Source organism: Syngnathus typhle, linkage group LG10 (assembly GCF_033458585.1).
Source record: "Syngnathus typhle isolate RoL2023-S1 ecotype Sweden linkage group LG10, RoL_Styp_1.0, whole genome shotgun sequence".
Classification (NCBI taxonomy): Eukaryota; Metazoa; Chordata; class Actinopteri; order Syngnathiformes; family Syngnathidae; genus Syngnathus; species Syngnathus typhle.
Genome location: NC_083747.1, coordinates 12,414,268 through 12,434,428, shown reverse-complemented (window position 1 = coordinate 12,434,428; position 20,161 = coordinate 12,414,268). Strand labels below are relative to the sequence as shown.

The 20,161-nt window shown below is 43.8% G+C and overlaps 1 long non-coding RNA gene across 1 annotated transcript; it reads left to right on the top strand.

Annotated features, from left to right (window-relative positions):
• The first annotated feature begins 1,618 nt into the window (after positions 1–1,618).
• On the top strand, positions 1,619–6,883 carry LOC133161075 (uncharacterized). The gene is made up of 2 exons (XR_009715997.1): positions 1,619–3,274; positions 5,930–6,883. It is a non-coding gene; the product is annotated as an uncharacterized LOC133161075 (long non-coding RNA).
• Positions 6,884–20,161: the final 13,278 nt, after the last annotated feature.

Below are 20,161 nucleotides of genomic sequence, written 5' to 3'. Positions count from 1 at the left end.
GATAGATAGATAGATAGATAGATAGATAGATAGATAGATAGATAGATAGATAGATAGATAGATAGATATCTCTATATATATCGATATATGTAGATATCGATATATATATAAAGCAGAATAGTAGTTAGTATACTTGCAAGTAAGATGTCTAATATCATGAACGTGTGTACGTTCATGTACAGCACTATCAAACACAAGCATACGATCAATCGATTTACGTTACACAATATACAAGAAATTTAATCTGTTTGTTGTGTCGCTGATTTAATTATTTTTCTTTCAAAAAAAAGTGCCGCCCATCTTACCCACCGTACCTTATTTGTACCGTTCAGCACGCGCGCATTGGGTTGCTCTTCTTCTCTGCCCCCAATTGTAGGGCCACTCAATTTGCTCTCATAATAACCAGCCAAAAAAGGAGCAGGAATAAGTGGCCATTACGAGCAGATATACGAGTCATCAACTACACAGGGAAAGTAGGGCAGCCTGGAAGAGAAGCGCCGTGTCACAGTAGGCGGCCGTTGCCGCTTTATTGCATTGCCCGGAACCCTCGCATGAGAAGCTGTATACTGTACGTGCTGTACGGAAGACGCCATTAAGTCCGTGTTGACATGCGTCTCGTCGTGTCCTTTGCCTAAGATGGATGTCACTAACAGAGGCTTCTACTCACTCGCCACAATAAGGCTGAGTTGAGTTGCTACCTCGCAATCCGGGGGGCTTAGCGCTTATCCCCGCAGGCTACACTCGTCTGAAAGCAGCAAATATTGTTTCCTACGTGCGTGCGTGTGTCAATTTCCTCCCGCACACGCCCCACATGCGTGATTTGCATTTTTGAGGCCGGTGTTTGTGTAAGCGTGTGATGTTTGCGCCCGTGGCGTCGGGCCAAATGCGCAACTCTTCTCTTTTGTTTGCTCCCCGGCTCTAAAGTTGCGTTGGAGCTCCAGACGGGCGAAGACTCAGAGGTGTCGCTTCTTTTACGGCCCCTCGTGCACATGTGGCGCGCAGATGTGTGCTCCAAGGGCCTGCTCTCTGGGGTGTCGCCGTCCGGCCCTAAGCGTTGTTTTATTGAGCTACCGAAGTGATCAAAGGTGGCTTTGCTGAGCGTTTGCTTTCTACTGTTTGCCCCCTATCAATGCACAGTAGTTTACTTTCGTCAAGATGACCACATAACTCGCATTAATACAATTTTTTGAGTTGCCAACATTTCTTCTCATTGTTCAAGGAATCGCAGCTGAATGTGAATGTCAAACTTGAGCCGTGCCTTTGTTATCTCTGACAGTGTACTGATCCCAACAAGGTTTGTTTGGCCTTGGCAAAGTTCAGAGTGCTGCATTTTAGATTAGACGCCTTTCAAAATAAAGACGAACGAGGAGAAGAACCTCTTTGTATTGCATAGAGCAGATGTGTCTTTACACATCTACACGTCTATAAGTTCAATTTTACTGGACCTTAATTGAATTTCACAGATTTGCCTCTTTGTGCCAAATTGCGGACAAACAATTCCAAGCAGTTGCTTTTTGCTTAAAGCAACAATTGGTAGTTAATTTAGCTTAGAGCACAAGACTGTGGCTCAAAGGAGACTTTTTATGGGGGGGGGGGGGGTGCTTCTTGGGTCGCTCATTAAGTGTGCTCATGCACCACATGCACGCTAATTGTGGCACGGGCACTGAACGCGTAGCCAAACACAATTAACGTTCGCCTCCATTCCACCAAGCATTTGCTGGAAACTCGGACTGCTAAACTAAAATTAATAAAACAACGGCAACTAGATCCCAAAGTAAGAATCTTTGAAACGAACCAACAATGATGCAAATTTATGACGTTAATGGAGCGTCGGGCCCGCCGTGTACTGCATACGTTTGACTTGACTTTTACTCTCCACGCCGCTGCCCACACGGCGGCGGCTTCCCGTATCATCCAGAAGTAATTCAATTACAGTGGAGACTGTTTGGTGAACAGACGGAAGCTTAAGCATTAACATAATTCCAGAGTGTGAGGCACACTCCAGTCTGTGGTGAGCCTTCACCACACGCACACCCATCTAACCCAAAACCAACTGAGCATCTCTGAGAATTTAATTATCTTTTTTTTTTTCGGGGGCTCTTGTAGCATTTTAGTGAGTAATGGTTGGGATTTGCAGCTCCCAATCCTCCATTTACATGTCAAAACCTCCCCGGGCTCTGGATGTAAAGAACACAATTTGGAATGACAAAGCTCAGGCAGACACAGCTGATCCACAAAAGAAGGGCTGGTTAAGTTCTTCCTCCCAGTCACCAGCTGCTCCACTGACCCACAGAACCCCCACTTGGCGCATCGCGGCAGCGCTGCCACGTGTGAGGAGCTCGCCGCTCATCAATCTCATTTGCTTCCATTGATTATGTTATCGGGACACTCATTTAGCAACATTGTGTTCACATTCGCTTTTTATTCACTCAATTTGCTACCTGATTGGACGCAAATGTTTTTCCAAAGGATCGGCACTCGCCAGCCAAATAACAAATAGATGCAACAATCGCTTTGTCAACATATTCCGTGCCTGCTGGACGCTCTTATGTCATTTATTTGGGTCCTGACACTTAGTTCAGAAAATGGAACAAGGTTGCACAACAAGCTAATCCCCTCGCTGTTGCGTCTTTAGTGCGATTATGTAAACTCCAGATGAGTCAAACCTTCCCTTTCATGCCTTTTGTTTATTCCATCAGGCAGGACGAGGTGAACGTCGCCATCATCGATTTGTTCTAACACCAGCGTGCGCAGCGTCCATCACACGGGCGCGGGCTCTATTTGTGTCCAAAGTGGTTAAGGGATGTGTCACCTCCCTGCATTGTGCAATGCAAAGACAGGATCCGGGCCGGAGCGGCGCCCATTGTGTTTTTCTTGGATTTGGCCGTCACTTCCAAAAGGACTCGAACATTTCGGTTTCCGTAATCGAGGCTGGAGAGTACCCGACTGCTTGTTCTAAGTGAGACAAGCGCCGGGGCCTGAGCCCAGATGGTCAGGTAGAGCCGACTCCTGTCAATGTGAGGAGGAGGATTATTTAAGTCGATTTAAAACGGGGACGCGTTTCATTAGCGTCACCGGTGGCAGCACTATAAATGGAGCAGAAGCCCGCAGAAACAGACGCGCAGGGATGAAAATAGCCTCTAATAGCCCCGTTTGGGGAGCTTGATTCCATTCCGCTCTCCTGCCACGAGGATAGTGACAGACGGCGCACGCTCAGCTGAGAGCAGCTCCATTCACCCAATCGCCGCGCTCCCTCGGGCCTACGGGGAAGGAGGTGAGTGTGGGAAAAAGGAGGGGCGCTGGTGGAACAATAGAGTCGGCCGCAACGGAAAGAAGGGGTACCAGAACGAGCCGGATGCCCGTGTTGCTTAATAGGTCATTCAGGAATTATTCAACCTAATATTTTGTTTGTATTGAGCCACTTTGTTGTTCCAGCTGAAAGTTTACCAGGCCTGACCTCAAAACGTTCCAGTACATCGTAAAAAAAAAAATGGCGCACAGCTGCCAGAAGTTAGAGCTCCGTTGGTTCTTGAATAGATCATTCGACTTTTGGCAGTCTTTAACAACATTTACAATGAAAATATATTTTACTGAACTGTTACATATAGAATATTCAGTGAAAAGCGCTGCTAGCAAAGGGTGGCATGTGACATGCAGTCAATATTCGTGTTAAGGTCAAAATTCATTTTTCTCCAAATATCCCATTTACATGCCTGAGTCACTCACACATTTAATTAAATATCCCAATTCAAACGGCGACGCAAATGTCATTTTCCCGGAGAACCGAAGACGATACTGGGATCCGGTCCGTACTCAAAACTCACTTCATGATTCAAAAGAAAGTGTGTCCAAATGTTTGACTTGTAGCGTAAACTCAAACATAAACAATCCTGTTGAACTATGCTTTAGTGTTGAACATGAAGCACTCCAAATTTCTCAGTTTTAGTGTTTTAATTGTGTGTGGGAGGGGGCAACTTTAGAGTGACAAAAAGTTGTTCATAGCTTTTACAAACGGTGACCGTTAGCTGCTAATATTAGCTGTCTTACAATAAAAGCTCATTTTCACAGCCACAGTGAGTTTTGAGCGATTTTCTTGCGGCCAAAAATAGAATCATCAGAGTGCCTGAAGCAATTAGTGTTATCTTGACACATGCGGGACATCAACTATGTTGTGGAAGATTTCTACAGTAAATGTGATCAGAATCCTTTCATAAGCGTTTGTGAGCTAGCCCAAGCTTGAAATCAAGATCAAATGAGACGTGAATCCAATCGGAATCACACAAATAAAAATGTGATTATCGCAGCCATGCTACTGCTATTTTGCAATGTCTTAAGTGCGAGTTACTCAACGTATAATGAATGTCTAATGAAGACTTAGCAGGTCCTTCTAATGTCACCTAGCGAGGCTATATTAAAAGGCTTGGGTCTCTAGAGGCACATTTACTTGTAATAGCTTTTTCATCCAGAGGTGTCCTTAGCGGGAAGCACATTCACAGTTGCTGCTGCTGCCGCTGCCACTGATGCAGATGTGTTGGGGGTTGGGAAGCCCGCAAAGATGGAGGGAGTGTGTGTGGTAGAAACCCAATCTCCTCATATTGGGTGCACATTACCCCCAGAGAGTATCCAAGAAACCGGAGGCCCAGCTGTCCTTAACAATGGACCTGCCCCTCAGCCACTACTCAAAAGGACTTGGGGTGTGTTTGGGGGCGAGGGGAGGGGGTCTCATTGTGGCTCCTCAAGGGCTGCTTCCAGGGAGACGGGCCAGAACATGCTCTCATTCAAGACAGACAGGACGATTGCTGCTCCTACCGCCATCACATGGCTATGCTAAAGCCAATGCCTGAGAGTCGTTGTGTCGTAGTGCCATTATGCAACGTATGAATAAAGGCAGCAGCACAGCTTGTTGCACCGCCACCCAAAATAAATTAAAATAATTGAGGCCCCCGCAAAATGTATTCAAATCACAAGTCTGTTAGCTTCTAATGTTAATGGTGGCAATCATTCATGATGGCTGATATTGTATTTTTCAAATGTCGTCGAAAATTATTAGGTTTTGTTTGTTTTGATTTGTTTTGTTTTCTTACATAATATTAAAAAAAGAAGTTTCGGGAATGAAATATGTCAAATACAATTACAACGTGTTTTCCACAAAATATTTTCTTTTGGAAATAAAAATAGATTCAGCATTTAATGTGTGAGTCATCATGTTTCTGGTAAATCCAAGAAAGGTTTGTTGAAATAAATCCCTTGGTTAAAATAAATCCCTTGGAACTGAAATTTGTGACAAGAAATCAACTTGACCTTTTTAAGTGTGCTAGGTAAAATGAAATTGTCACTGCTGTCATAACACACATTATCACGTGGCCTTTTCCTTCAAATAGTTTTCCCAATTCTTATTGGTGGCTTGGTAAAATGAGTGAGAAAATGCCTACTGAACGAGAGCCAATGATGCAAACGGGTGTCCCACGACTTTAGTGGCAGTTGGCTGCTAATGTTAGTTTGCGTTTGATGTAAGCCACCTTCTTGGAATCATTTTTGCCGGGGCCAGTGTTGTTATATGTCTCTGCCGCTGCCTGCGTGGGCTTTGCCGTTGTTTTGTTCAAAGCCTCTGAGGTGAACAAAAGGGACAACTGAAGCTAGCTATTCAACGTAAATCCTCATGCTACAGTGAAGAGAGAGAACAGCCAACATTAGTTTCAAACAAGCTAACAGAGCACACATAAATGACAAATAACAGGCTGATTAAGTGACTTTATTTATTTATTTATTTATTTTGGTCACAAACAAGTGTTTTATTCATTCTTTCTGTTGATAACATCCAGGTTGACCAAAATATCTCGTTAATTGCACAGTTAGCTTTGAATGTCAGCCTCATTTTAGCGTAAGCTCATATTTACATTAAGATGTCCACATGATGATTGTTTTTCAGGTCACTGGTTGGAAAAGCATCTTCAAATTGAAGAGAGAGCAACAGCTCTATACTCCACATCTTTGTTTTTCCTGCCTCAACATCGGACATCCCGCTCAACACGCTACAAAATGAAACTTAAAACGCACGGCAAAAGGGATTGGATTGTAGTTGTGGCAGTTAGCTGCTTATCGTGTATAATTTCACAGTCTCATTGAGTGTGTTTCATTGTTGAACTCATTCTTTTAGTAGAAACTTGGGAGTGTTCATCTCTTCCCGTAGTTTTATATGTTGTGTTTTGTTTGAGTTAAAGTTTTAAAGCATTCACATGATCAAAAGCTACAACAAAAAAACCCATCATGTGTTAGCTTCTAATGTTAATTGTTGATAAGAATGCCACATACTATTTATTATAAGAAACAAGCAGATATTATGTGATAACTGGCTGCTAGGGTTAGCGAAATGTTTGGCCTAAAAAAGGATGTGTGGAACATTATAGCCAATTAGTGACACCTCGCCCCATGTGGTACTTCTAACACGTGGAGAAAAATATTTATTTGGCAATACTTGTTGATTGGCACCTGCTTTCCATATTCATAAACAGATTTTCATTTTCTTACAAACACCGGCGTGAGCTGTCAATCTTTATTGTGCGCTAACTGCAGATTGTTGATGGGGACGATGCTGCAATAAGTGACTTTGGGAGAGACGTGGCTGAGACAAAGGGAGGCAAACGTTGTTGTGTGATGCTTCTTTGTGTAGGTGAGCCTCCCTCAGGTATTGCTCCTCCCGCCAGCGAGCTCTTTTATTCCGTGCTGCGGCACAAACAGGCAAAAGTCCAAGGGGGAAAGCAGCAGTCTGTCAGTTCTGAAGCTTAGTTGAAGGCTGCCCCTCCCCCCACAACACAACAATGACTCTCTCTCTCTCTCTCTCTCTCTCTCTCTCTCTCTCTCTCTCTCTCTCTCTCTCTCTCTCTCTCTCTCTCTCTCTCTCTCTCTCTCTCTCTCTCTCTCTCTCTCTCGCACACACACGGACACACACACGCGCATGCATGCATGCAAGCTACACATGCTTGAAGGCATATTACACACACATGCACACGCACACACATGCACGCAGAGGGGCGGCCCTTTTCTCCTTCACACACTCAATTGTCCTCTATGCCCTCCCTGTGTTTATTCATGGCGACCCCGCTGCTGATACCATCTAATTCTATCTCAATTACATCAGCCAACTCCATAACCTCCTCACCAACTGTTTTCCTTCATGCAACCGCCTGTCTACCACAATCTGCACAATCTTACATAATAATAATAGTAATAATAATCATCATCATAATCATGATATAATAATAATAATAATGACACAATTACACAAACAAATTAGATAATCTGCAAAAAAAAACTTCCCCCCAATTTTTGTTATTGTTTTTTGGTCCTCAAAATAATAAACGCAGTGATTCTAAGAGGTTCTTTTCGCCGTCTCGTGCTCAGGCCCAATAATGGTGTGAGGGGAGCAAATATAATCGAAGAAATAGCAAGCGTATGATTGGCACGGATTACAACCCAAGCAAACAAACACAAAACAATGTGAATTAAGGACAAAGCGAGAATGGCCAATTGGACCGTTTTGCTCAGTTGCATCAGCTGGCTTTGTTCTACCAAATAATAAGGTGGTGGTCACGCGTTCTAAACTTGCAAATTGTGATGCAATGAAAAAAACAAATATGATTTAGTGCTTTCGCTACATGCTGCTTGGTTGTGTTTCCCTCTAATTACACGCTGCTCTCATTCCCAGAGCCAGAAAGCAAGAAAACGCCTGTACCTGTCTTTTCCTTGGGAGGTGAGCCATAAAGCCACAAATTGCTCTCTGAGCCAGTTGTAAATCGCCCAATGTGTTCTTTTACTTTTGTGGAGTTTTATCTCTATCTTGTAACCCCCCCTCCCCAAAATGCGCCTTGTGCCACTTTAATTCCATCCCCACCGGCTTTTATCGTGATTTCCCATCTTTGTTCTTTGTTCGCCGTTCCACATTTCCACATTTAATCGGCAAACATCCAGAGGATTGTCCCGACCGATGCTAAAAGTAACTGTTTTAATGACTTGAGCGACTCGGCGAGGAGGCCGGGTCAGGTGCTCCTAATCCTGCCGCACGACTTGTCTTCTGCAGCGCGCTGGCGGGAACATTTTGTGATACAGAGAGAACCTCTAAAGCTGAACATAATCCGTTTAGGGAGGAGGAGGATTTGCAAATTGTTATTTATTTCAAGGAAAACATGGAAATGTGTTTCAGTCAAACAAGTATCCTAATAAGTTAACAAATGTGAACGTAAAAGGAAATTTGTTTGTTCACATCTTATTTTTAAAGTCCTCCCTTCAGTGGCCAGTCATATTCATATTTATGCCTCAACTACCCGCTCAGCTCATCAGTATGATGCCAAAATGATTTGTTGTTGAGGATAAAGGAATGGGCTCAGCGTCCACGTTGCTATTTTCAATCTGTAAAGATTTAAAGCGCCGCAACATACATGCTAAAAGATATTAGCATGAAGGTAAGCTGCGGTTGTAATGCACAAGTTGCCGTTCTCTTTGTTTATGTTTACTTTGACAGTAAAGCTCAAGTGGGCGTGGCATTGAATTGCTTTGAAGCCATTTGCTTTGAACTTATTTTTTCACGACTTGCCAAAGGGCTGTTATTGTGAGTTCAGTTGAGTGTCCGATAAAAGAAGAATCCATGCTTATTTCTATACATGGATCTTTTTGAGTCGATTCAGTACGATACGTCGCAGAGGGTGTGAAGTAATAGGTTTCTTGTTGTCATTCCGCATACATATGAATAAACTTAGAACTTCAATCAAGCAAAAAAAAATCAAGCATTACTTTTTCCCGCTGCTTTGCAGACATTTGACGCTGTGTCAATGAACCCCCGCAGTGCAATGACCATCAAGTTTCTGTTGCAGACAATAACAGGAAGTGGTTAACAAGGTACCCACCAGACGGCTGCAAGGGGAGAAATTGGACACAGCCTTCCGCACTTTCAATCTTAATGATACAAAATATAATTGCATCAAGCGCATCTATTTTGCATGGCGGCGGATCTTTGTCGAACGCAAAATACAGCGCAGCAGAAATGAAAACAGCGCTTTGGGTGAAGTGAGAAGCTTTTAAATCATGCATGCGTGCATACAAACTGCAGGGGCTGACTTATTATATCTTTGCAAAAGCAGTGACCTTTACCTTGCGCGCATACAAATGAAGCCAGCCAGCGCTTAGACATAGCCGTCATGTTTATGTGAATGTTAATCATGCCTGGCTTGCTCCCGGTGGCGGCCGGCCACGGCGGAGGATCCCGCAGGGAAAACAGCCGCACTTCCCCTCTCGCCCAACAGATTAAACTGGCAAACAAACGCTAAAAACAGAACAATGTTTTCATTTGCGGTTTGTCATTTATGTTTCGGAGTTATTTCTGGGAGGCAGCCTTTGCACCGTGACTAATCAATGGAAAAAACGAGCACAGATTGTCGCCTTTTTTTATTTTATTTTATTTTCTCGAGGGCTTTTGCCAGGATAAACAATGATGCAACATTGCCAAAGGTCATGTGTTAGTGAAGAGGCATTTTTCCTCCGTTGTGCTTCCAAGCTGTCTTTCTTCATCTGGACGGATGAATGTGTTTTATTGTCACACACACGGATAAAGATCTCCATGAGCAGGGTTGACATTTGCAGGATTGTTGCTAATGCCTCTTTAAGACAACATGAGCAGGGAGCTATGAATTGCGACGTCGGATGAAATCGCATTGAGTCACATGACTCCACTTATTGACAACTGACAACTATTCCAGGTAGTTTGCTCAGCGAATCTCGGAACGCCACCTCGTTACCAACCCCCCCCCCCCCCCCTCCGACAAAACGTCGCTTCTGCGCAAGCTAGCAGTTCAAAGTTTGCTAAAAAGCTAACGACCCGACTTCGTATTGAATTTTATATAACTGCATTCTCACTTTTTCTGGTTGGCGCATCAAATATATTAAAATAGCAAATTTAATTATATTGAAAGGTTTTTGGATTTTATTTTTAACTTTAACTTGTTCCCACTTGACAAAAGTTAAAAATGTGGAACTTCAGGTAAAGGGAATTCGGCTAGGCTGTAAGCTGATTTTATTTTGTCCTCACCCCGTCCAGAATATTCCCCACCATCCTTTTACAAAACAGCCGCCGCTTCTGGAACGCTTTTGCTCGGTTTTTCCTTTGCCTCAGCCTGTAATTAATGTTCTTCGGGGGGGGATGTGTAAATATAGTTGCTCGGTCTTTTAGCCAATTACGCAGAACAAAGACAGCGGATGTCAGCAGAATCTTCTGCGCCCGGGGAGCTCCGAGCACCAGCAGGCCTGACCTTCAGGCTTTCACGTCTTTACCGCTCCTTATCTGCCACGCGTTCCTTCCTTATTGGCGTCCTGGCTCAATCTACTGTAGTCTTCCAAGGACGGAATGAAATAAGCGCATTTTTTGGGGGGGGGGGGGGGTGGACTACATTCTCCAGCTGGATTATCATAGGAGAAATAACAAACATCCGCCAAGGTCGGATAGCCCTAATTTGGATCAGCACCAAATTGGACGCTTTCATACATCTGGCCACACTTAAATGTGGTGCCTCTTACTCTAAGGTTTGGTGAAAGTGAATGTTTACTAAATTTGTTTTCTTAATCCTGCAAATTCTATTAAAAAAATCAAAGAAGAAATTGGTTGACTGAATAATTTTGCTTATTTTAAAAAATACCGTGAAGAAATAAACTTCTATGAGGAAATGAAATGTCCGCACTTCACACAACAAACAAAATAAATATTGATCAATATCGATATAAAACAATATAAATAAAATAGATATAAAATAGATATTTATCATATTGTATTGTAGTACAATGTTGTACTTTGAATGTTGTGAGGCACATTCGGTTAGCTTGCCTATAATGAATGATGTGACACTTCTTCCTCTGTTATCAAAGTGTCATGAAAATCTGCAGCAACTCTACAAACTATTCACGGGAAAGAACAACAATGATGAGACATCTCAAGGCTTCCAAAACGCAACAAAATCTCCAATAAAATGTAATTGATTCTTTTGTGGCAAATGTCACATTCCTCTACAAAGCTTCATGCTAATTGTTCAATTCAGTTACGATTCTAAGAAAGAAACAATCTTGTCATGTTCACAAGAAAGAAAATCCGGGAAAACGGCGGCTTTCTTAACACAATTTGGTAGCGCTCGTCGTAGAAGCGTCCTCCCGCCAGCGCGTAAACAAACTGCAGTTTTGAAGTCATTTTATGCCTGACCTCTTTTGGACCCGGTTCATCAGCAAGGCTCTGTTTTATTTGACAAAAAAAGCTCCCGACACTTGCAAATGATGCATTTCGAGTAGCTTGGGATGCCGGCCGGGACCAGCTGATTTTTCCGGAAAGACTGGCTGTGCAAAGAGGAACCTAGACTTGCTCCCACCGACTTCTTCAAAGCTGGGAGCCGGCACGTGCCGTCTCTCGACCCGTCCACCGCACCATTCATATTAACACGAGCCTGCTACGCCGCTTATATTCCAAACGTGTGTTTTTCCAAATTGTGCCGAATTGCATTTTAGTAGATTGCCGTGTTGATTTGACACAGTTTGTACTCATGGCTCCCTCTGTTTTCTAAGTGGCAGGGGAATCGTTTTTAACAAATGGATCTAAATTCACTTTACAGTTTTTTTTAAGTCACGGCAGCATATTTCCTCAGAACTTTGTAGGACTTCTTTTTTTTCTGAATTTAGAATTCAAGAAAGCTTTGCTCTTCAAGTTAATATTCAGGCGACGGTTGAAAGGCAAATTCAGTTTATTTTGCCTTGGAGTAGATGCCGTTCTTGTGTTGTTGTTTTCAGTAAGTGTAGCATCTTGTCACAGCCCATTTGCATTATTTACATGGTTTAATTGATTTAATTAGCATATAAGGAATGGCCAGCTTTCGTCTCAGCATCCGGCTTAACCATCTCGCCTACAGGGGCTTCAAATTCTGCATAACACCGGCGTCACTATTCATAAGTCTTATCTGAGAACACTTTTTGCACAAGTCAGGAAATGTTAGCGATATCTGTTTCGTAAAAGAAACACAAGGAGCCTCGATTAACATTGATCCGCGACAAAAGGAACGACTCGAGCTCCTTCTCTCCGTAGGATCCGCAAGAAACGCCGTGACCTGTGGCGAAGGCAGCCGGAGGTGTAGCTCACTGCCTACAGGACGTCTTGAGGAGGGGAAAAAAAAATAGGTCACACATGTGGGAGGACAGATCCTTGTCTGCGCACGCCGGGAGCGCTCGTATACAGCCTGATGGGATGCCGTTTTCTCGTAGGAAGTGGGGATTGCTTATCAATTAGATTTGCTCCGCCGGTGCAGGCAAGCAGGAGCGAGCGAGAGGGGGTGTTTGTTCCAACAAAGTGGACATTCATCAATGTTGCCCACGTTATTAAGTTACACGCGGCGGGGGGTCGCTTGCGTACTAGCGCTCGTTACCAAACTGCAAGGACAGATGCTGGTGTGCAAAAAAAGACCAATATTTTTGCTAACCCTAAAAATAAAAGAGAAGAATAAATGGAAGAAATAGTGGTAGTCATTTGTTAGCTTCCCAAAAAAGAAGGCGCTAAGAAAAACAAGAACAAGAAGGCTAAGGCCTTCATACTACTTCTACACCATTCACTTTCTTCTTCTTCTTCTTCTTCTATTTTAGTCTCCTTATTTTTCTGTCCTTCTGCTACTTCCGTTTTCTCAAAATTCGCAAATTTACGGCAAATTTTTCCCCATTCATTCTTAATGGCACATTCAACATTTCACTTTTACGTCGTTCCAGTTTGAAATTCACATCATTGAGCACATTCAAATCACATTGGGCAAGATTTTCAACATTCCCAAAATTGCTAAGTTAAAAGATTTCACGTTTTCACGTTTAAAATTTGCGCAAAATTTAGTTTTTTCACTTCTAATGTCTACATATTTCAACTGATTCAACCCATTCAACTTTAAACTGTTCATCTTTTGCCTACCTATTCCACCACTTACCAAAAATTCCAAATATTCAATTTTGAAATTCACGCCAAATTTTCCAAAATTCAGTTTTTCCCTTCTAATTTCTACATTTTTTGACCGATTCAGCCTGTTCCAACTTTCAAATGTTCATCTTTTGCCTATCTATTCCACAACCTGCCACTTAGCAAAAATTAAAAATTTTCAATTTTGAAATTCACGCCAAACTTTCAAAAATGTTGTTTTTCCTTTCTAATGTCTACATTTTTCAACTAATTAAACCCGTCCCAACTTTGAACATAGCATTCCCCAAATATTTATTCAGCTTCTTCGTCTTCACATGCAATTTCTCCAGGAATTGCATTTTCTAGTTGGAAAGTGTCGTTGAAGTGTCATGGCCAGCGGCGGCCCGTTGAGTGGCCTCCCCGCACCTTTTATTCGCTGACATGAAACATTCTGTAAGGCGGTGAGAAATGTCTTGGCGACGCGCACGCTTCAGACTCCGAGCCATCACGTGTCCGCAGCGTTGAAAGAAGGAAGCTTTTCCCCACTTTGAGGTAATGGTGTTGTCATTTGTTCACGCTGTTAGCATGTTTTTCAACCTTTATAAAATCCATGCATTAAAGATACTTCGGTTTATGTGAATTTTTGATTCGAACAAAATGTGTTGACCCGATGTCAAAGTCTTAGCAAATGACACTTGTATGGTCGCCTTCCAAACTGATCAACGGGTTCAACAGGCAAATGACGCACTGGCTTACCTCATGCAATTCATCATCCACTTGCTGCAATGATTTAGTCACTTCCATTTGTCTGATGTAAGTGCATTGACTGATTTCATGTCTTGAATATTACAGTCAAGCAGAGTTGCATCACGGGCTGTTAATTAGGGTCAGCGTGGAGTTCCGCTCATCTTTTCCATCACAAGCTGCACTTCTCTCCACTGGTCACGTCGTTCTTGAACGTTAGTCACCTTGATCCCTCTCAATTAATCATTATGGGTGACACAAAAGTTGGATTTAGAAAAGGGTGACTTGGAAGCAAAAAAAATAGATTCTTAAGTAAGAGTGGTTTGTGGATTATGTCTCGAGGGATTTTCTTTTTGGGGGGCAAACCCAAGCCAAATTCAGTTGGCAGTTGTCACAAGAGTAAACAGGATGTGCGCAGGGAGGGGTGAAGGGGGGAGAGTCTCTAAAAGTGGCGCAAAAAAAGCTAAGTTGAGTGCATCCGCTTTTTGACAGACAACGTGAGTGTTCGCAGTGCCGCAAAATGACACGGCCGCACATCATTTTCCTGACGGGGTGTTTGGATTCAGCAGAGCACTGACTCATGATGCTATAAAAGAAGCAGCTGATCGCTTTAAGACAAACAATGACAAATTGAAAAGAGGAACTCGAGATTGAATCAGCGCTTCTATTATTACGAGAACAAACGCGTCAAGAAAAGTTGAGAGGATGAGAAACCTCCTCAAGTCCTCGTCAAAATGTCAGTGAAGTATCCCGAACAGAAACTCAAGGTTGGGGTTTAGATTCACTTAGCACGTCCTTAATGTCTCCAGGACGCAAACCATTTGGTGATTTGTAAACAAGTAGCAGAAATATATCTGCAGTTGACAGGAGGCCAGTGGGACAGCTTTCTTTGTTCTGATCTCTGTTGCAGTCATAAACCATGCCGCAAGATTCTGAGTGAGCTGCGGCTGTTTGATGCTCTTTGGAGAGAACCCAGTCCGGTCAGAACTGTAATAAGCAAGTCGACTGAAGAAAAAAAAAAAACCCCATAGAGGTCTGCTTGGTCACCTTTGACCCAAGGGGAATGAACGTCTTGCAACCCCAAACCGAGCCTATCGATATGACCTCGAAGTGAGCCAGCTTGCTCCATAGGCGGTCTTTTGTGGCAGCCATGTTGCTTTTCACCGTGCAACTCGTTTGCTTCCCAACGGGTGAGCGACGGCTGTCAGGCTCTCGTCATGTAAATTTCATGACTGCGGCGGGTCTCCGCCCATGCCATTCACTCGGACGCTCAGAAAAACACGTTGCGTTGAACTTTAATAATGCAATTTTTTTGGTCCCCGTGCTAAAGATTTATGGGGACGCTTTATCCCGCGGGTGGAGTCAGGTCGAGCACACGGCCGTGTGGGGACAGATGGAGGCGGGGTGTGGACTGACAAGCAGACAGACAAGCGTGGCTGCTAATGTAGCAGGCGAGGAGGCGCCGATGGCCTGTTGCCAAGGTGACACAGGCCAGCCGGCTCGCGTCTCATTTGCAGATGCAAACGAGACCTCGCAGCTCTTACCGACGCTTGCTAAGTCTCCTCCGGAGACGTCGACTCAAGCCTCGCTCCCGGGAGAGCGGCTCCCGCTGCCGCACACACCTCATATGACCAAGGAAGTAGGCGTGCGCCGCTATTTGTTTGCTTTTCACGTTTTCCTGTGATCTGCCTCCTTTGTTGGGTCCTTTTGAGAAGAAGGATTGCTAGTGGCTCCTAAATGTCCAGCAACCCCCCACATTGACATCTTCCCTCTTGTATCCTCCAAGCCTCCATTGATTCTCTCCCTGTTGAATTGAAGCGGGGGGGGGGGGCTGTTGAATAACAGCTCTCAGCCGACGCAGCACTCCATCCCGGCGACAACAAAAAGGCAGACTCCTTTGTTTAGCTAAAGGTAAACAGCTGGGGACAGATGATGCTGGCCGGCCTGCTTTATGTGGGGTGACAAGGTTTTGTTGTGGATGACACACATATGAATAGGGAGCCATTCAAGTCAGACAGGAAGACAAATGAAAAAAAAAACACCTTCTGATTTGTTTGTCAAGATCAGAAAGTATCGTCGGAGGGCCCCAAAGCACCTGAAAGATCAGCACAATGCGCTGTCGTTTTGTAGCGAATCCTCCCGTGAAAACAAACACTCGTACGGCATTGACAATTTCCCAGCAAAATGATTCAGCACATGCTGACTCGAACTTAAAGGGGAACGGAGGACATGATGGCGCAACTTTCTCTTACATGGAAACGTGCATGTCATCTTTATCAGCTGTCGTTGACTTTTTTGTTATTCTGTGTTGGTCGCCGATGTGGAGGCAAATCCTGACTCCGCTATTTGGCAGGATAAAACGATTTTAACCAATTAATTGGCGGATGACCTAAAAACAGGATATAACAATTGAAATAACGTCTTTTTGGTCGTTTGACCCTTCCGACAATACGGATATGAATTACAGAAAGGAAAATTTGTCAATTTTAGCTTTTTTTATGGGATGAATGGGATGTCAATCTCAAATGTCATCTTTGTCGTATGTTGTAATGCGTTGTGTAAAAAAAAAAATACATTTGGCAAAAATGTGCCAATATTTACCCATTTTAAAAGAGCTGATATTGGCTTATTAAAAGATTGGACCCCAATCTCATTTTAAGAGCAGTGAGCACACACCAAATATTTCCTCGCCACGCTAAGGTCTTGCACGTATTAAAAACGTATTATGAGGCTAAAGATTGGTTCATGTGTAAAACCCTTATATAATCTGGCCTGCATCCATTTTGTTTTCATTTCAAAACAATTGCCAAGGAAATTGCAAAGGTTCTGGAAAATTTCCCAATGGTACCAAAGCGGCAGTCGGACAAGTTTACCATGACGCATTTTGCTGTGGGATATGTCGATTCAAGAATCCGTGTTCAAAAACAAGCTGCCATTGTCACCCTTGCATGAACATCATCTCTCCCCCTCAAAATTGCAGCAAGTAATTAATGAGAGTGAAACACGCTATTAGTTGCGAGCATTTTGCAGCGGCGAGTACAAAACGAAGGGCCATTAACAAGTGAGGCCGACGCTCACTTATGAGAAATGCCACATATGCTGCCGCGCCGCGCAAATCCTGAATGCTTAAATGCTCATGAATAATTAGGGCATTCTCTCGGCGAGCAGATGTCTCTTTCTGCCGAGCACCGCTCCTCGCAAGGATGAACTGCCAGCGAGATAAGCCTGGTGGAGGAGCCTGTTGAGTGGGGGGGGGGCGTCTCATTCTACTCTTTTTCCGGATGTTAAAGCAGAAAATATCGGCCGACCCGGTCTGCTGTGACAATCGAGCATTTGGCTGCACTCCCCCGTCTGTCCGTCTCTGTAACGTCCTCTCACACCGAAAGCTGATCAATGCCTCCGGCCCACTGGCTGACCTTCCCCCAAAACACACACAGAGCCCATAACACGGCTTATTTACGAGCATTCCCACTTGAAGCCCCTCAAGTCCGGCATGGCTGTGCTGGGAAGGACCCAGCCATAAATTTGCTACCTCACCACTTTAATATTGATAATCGCTTGTCTTGTCTAAAGAAAGACGACACTTTGTCTTATGAGTACGTTGCTGAGCTCCGAGGACTCTTGTTTTTAATAGCTAGGTGCTCGAAGGCGGGGGGGGGGGGGGGGGCTCTTAACCTAGGCTTCAATGACACCCCGTCGCTCAATAGTATGTTCGGGAGATCGGTGGAGGTTAAAGGGAAAATTGACTTCCCTAATGACTCTATTCTTTTGTTACAGCCTACAAAAAAAAACTGATCTCCTTTAAGCCTACTTGGGCGCCATCGCAAGTACGCAGCTAACTGACTAAACTCGATCATTTCACTCTTATCGGATTCAGTTTGACTGTTTACTGGTTTTCCAATCAAACTGCAACGGCATCGTCAAAAAACATGATCAATATGCAGGAACAGAGGTAGCGAGAGATAAGGCTTGCATTTTAATAAGCTTCCACCCTGGGACCATATTTTGTGATGTCGTAGCAAGCAGAAGGCGAAGAAGAAGCCTTGGAGCCAAAGTCGCTCGAGAGGGATTGAAAAACAAAACAGCCAGATAACAACATGGAAGAAAAACAACGGCCTGCCTTTACAAACACGAGAACGTTTGTCCTTTGGTGACCAAAACCGATTCCAATCAACATGCTGGACGTCACAGACGACATTACCTTAGCACAGATACAGGGATGAGAACTTTCCACGGATTTCCGTGTTTTGATGTATCGTGAATGAATCACAGCAGGCTTTAAGATATCGGCAAATATCGTATCCGACACATTTGCCATTCTCATCCCTGCAGATATTGTATAAAATGCCGATGTCCATCCGATGCTTCCCGTCCGGTCTCGTGCGTCATTGTTTCGCCAGCAAGTCGAGACGGCTCGCCTCCCGAGGCGGCTCCGCTGTCCAAGCGGGATTTATATCCGGCCAGATCGCGCGCCGCAAATTACACTCTCCTGGCCGACACGTTCAATAAAAACAGAAGCTAACAATCCCCTGGAGGTTGGCGGGATTTATGCTGGTATGATGCTCATCTACTGAGGGAGGGTCTTCATATGAGCACTCGCGGGAGGCGCCGGGCGAGCAAGCCCACATTGCTGGATTTCCCCTGAAGGTCCAAATCCAATTTAAGACCGATTATTTTTTGGGCTTCATTTCGATGTAGATTACACATGATTCTGATCTGTTTCCATTGACGGCCATCGTGAAGCAATCAGGATGAAAGTCACAAAGTGTTGAATTTCTTTTGATTACATTTAGTTTCCGTGTCACTTTTTCATGTCCACGTGTTAGTTTTGTTTGTTTTCCACGAGCTTTGTTAGTTGGTTTGCGTTATCAGCTCAAATCAAAATAAATTAATTTTTTATTTATTTATTTATTTATTTATTTATTTATTGATGGGGTGAATGCTGACTGATTCTTTTGCGTAGGCCTACCTTGTTTGCATTTCTTTAATGAGACTCAGTTTGCCTCCCCACATCCCTGCATGTGATTCCTCCACTTTTAGTCGTGCGTTAGTGACATGAATAAACATGAAAAATAGATATATTTACAGTATTTCATTCAAAATACTGGGTCGTCATGTGACTTACTGAGCAACAGACCAAATTCAAATGTATCTGTACTGTTTTTTGGGGGCTGTGCATGTCCTACACAAGAATACACCCGTGAAGAAATTGATATCAGCACAGCTCAGCTAACTTTAGCCTGAAGCTAGCTAGCTAGCAGCTATAGCTCGTCAATTCAAACCCGGTGGGCCTTTAATCCAATCTGCATCAGCATAGATCCCATGCATGTTTTAGCTGCATTTGGATTCCGAGCCAAACATATCCAATTACATGCTTTTCTTTTTCTTTTTATGCTTTTGTTGCGCATATCCAAATTAGGAAAACGGCGTCACTCAAAGCATGCCTATATGTCTCACGGTTCCGCTTATCTCATAAGCCGAGGAAGCCTCGGCCTTTCAATTAGCCATCCTCCGCACAGAATGACGTTCCGCCGGTCACAGCCCGACGGTTTTATAGCGTGTAAATGCAAAATAATAAAGGTCTGTAAAGGTCACGCGGCGCCCGCCGCTAGGAAGTGGATCTAGCGCAGCAATGTGACGTGACTGGCGAAAATCCACGGACAGCAATAACTGTCAGTGGCAGACGGCGACACGCCATCCAATCACGGAGAGTTGCATTAAAGGTCGGCCAACGCAAACAAGCGCGCCGGCGATGTAAGCGTTTATGGATTTGTTTCTTGGGGGATTGACATGGAGGGGAGGCGACTTGAACTCTGCAATTTCAAACAGGGGGGGTCTACCGGGGAAACAATGTTGTTAAGGCGATTGAATTACACGCAAGCAAATTTGAGCAAATCAATGAGGCGCAAAACATGTTTAGGGCTCCGAGCTCATTGATTGTGATGCGTTTTCTTTTTTTTTTAAGGGCCTGCCTGCCTGCCTTCAGTTATGACTGTACAGCACCGGGGACAAAGATATGAGTCACAAGGAGACGATGACTTATTCCCTGGCTGAGCCGCTCGACAGCTTTTAGTGTTCTATCTAGACATGTTGTAACCTTCCACTTTTCGTATTCATTCGTGTACACCTGCACAATCGGATGACATGAGAGCTGTGGAGACTCGCAAACAAAAAAAAATGGACATTAAGATGGTTTTGGGTTAACGCCATTGCAGTTCACATTTTGAGATTAATTAATTGATTCCTGAAAGTCTTATCGCATTAGTTATTAGCTAGAGGAATATTCCTTTAACAAATGAATCATGACTATAAAACACAAATTTGCATCAACCTGTTTTGAAAAAGGGAAGGGGCACCTACATGAAATTTAAAAGAAAGTTGGCCATTTTGCTCGTGCGGGAATACCGACGCAAGGACACTAGCTAGACGTGTAAACAACTTCCTCAAAATAAGATTATGCTG